Source organism: Pteropus alecto, unplaced genomic scaffold (assembly GCF_000325575.1).
Source record: "Pteropus alecto unplaced genomic scaffold, ASM32557v1 scaffold78, whole genome shotgun sequence".
Taxonomy (NCBI): Eukaryota; Metazoa; Chordata; class Mammalia; order Chiroptera; family Pteropodidae; genus Pteropus; species Pteropus alecto.
Window position 1 is genome coordinate 10,164,996 of NW_006443124.1, and position 723 is coordinate 10,165,718.

General features: G+C 35.8%; 1 pseudogene; it reads left to right on the forward strand.

The window, feature by feature from the left end:
* Nucleotides 1-243: 243 nt before the first annotated feature.
* On the forward strand, nt 244-362 carry LOC112472083 (annotated as a pseudogene).
* The last annotated feature ends 361 nt before the right edge of the window (nt 363-723 follow it).

Below are 723 nucleotides of genomic sequence, written 5' to 3' on the forward strand. Positions count from 1 at the left end.
CAATAATTATTATCAGAGATAAAATAATCATTTCATGATGATAAGGGGCAGTGTGCTAGAAAGCTATAACATTATCCAAATTTATAAGCACTCAATAATGTAGCTTCACAATACGTAAAAAAAAATTTTTTTGGCCTAAAAGAAGAAATAGATGAATTTACAAACATGGTGGGAGATTTTTATCTCTAAATTAATGGAAAGAATTGTCTCAATTTTAAGTTTTCCTCTCATTTTTAAAAATTTGTCTACGGCCAAGCCACTCTGAACGTGCCCGATCTCGTCTGATCTCGGAAGCTAAGCAGGGTCAGGCCCGGTTAGTACTTGGATAGGAGACCACCTAGGAAGACCAGGTGCTGTAGGCATTAAAGCAAACAAACGAACAAACAAACAAACAAATAATACAAAATTAAATCACTGGTACCTGATATCTCTTAACTGACAGCAAGCACTAGTAGGTGACGAAAAATGAATGAAAACAAATATTAATGGAAAAGAAGCATAGTGGGCCAGGTTTTCTGTAAGAGTTTTCTTTATTTGTGGTCTTTCTGTATTACATGAAAATGACAGGTTACCCACTAAAAGAGAAATTCCCGGTTCATAGGATAGATCAAGTACATTGCTAAATCCAAGTGCTACAGAGTGAGCACCCTGCTTCCTGATGTCTAACTACTTGAACAAATTTCAGGGCTGTGTCAGCACTTTAAAGAATGTCAAACGTCTATT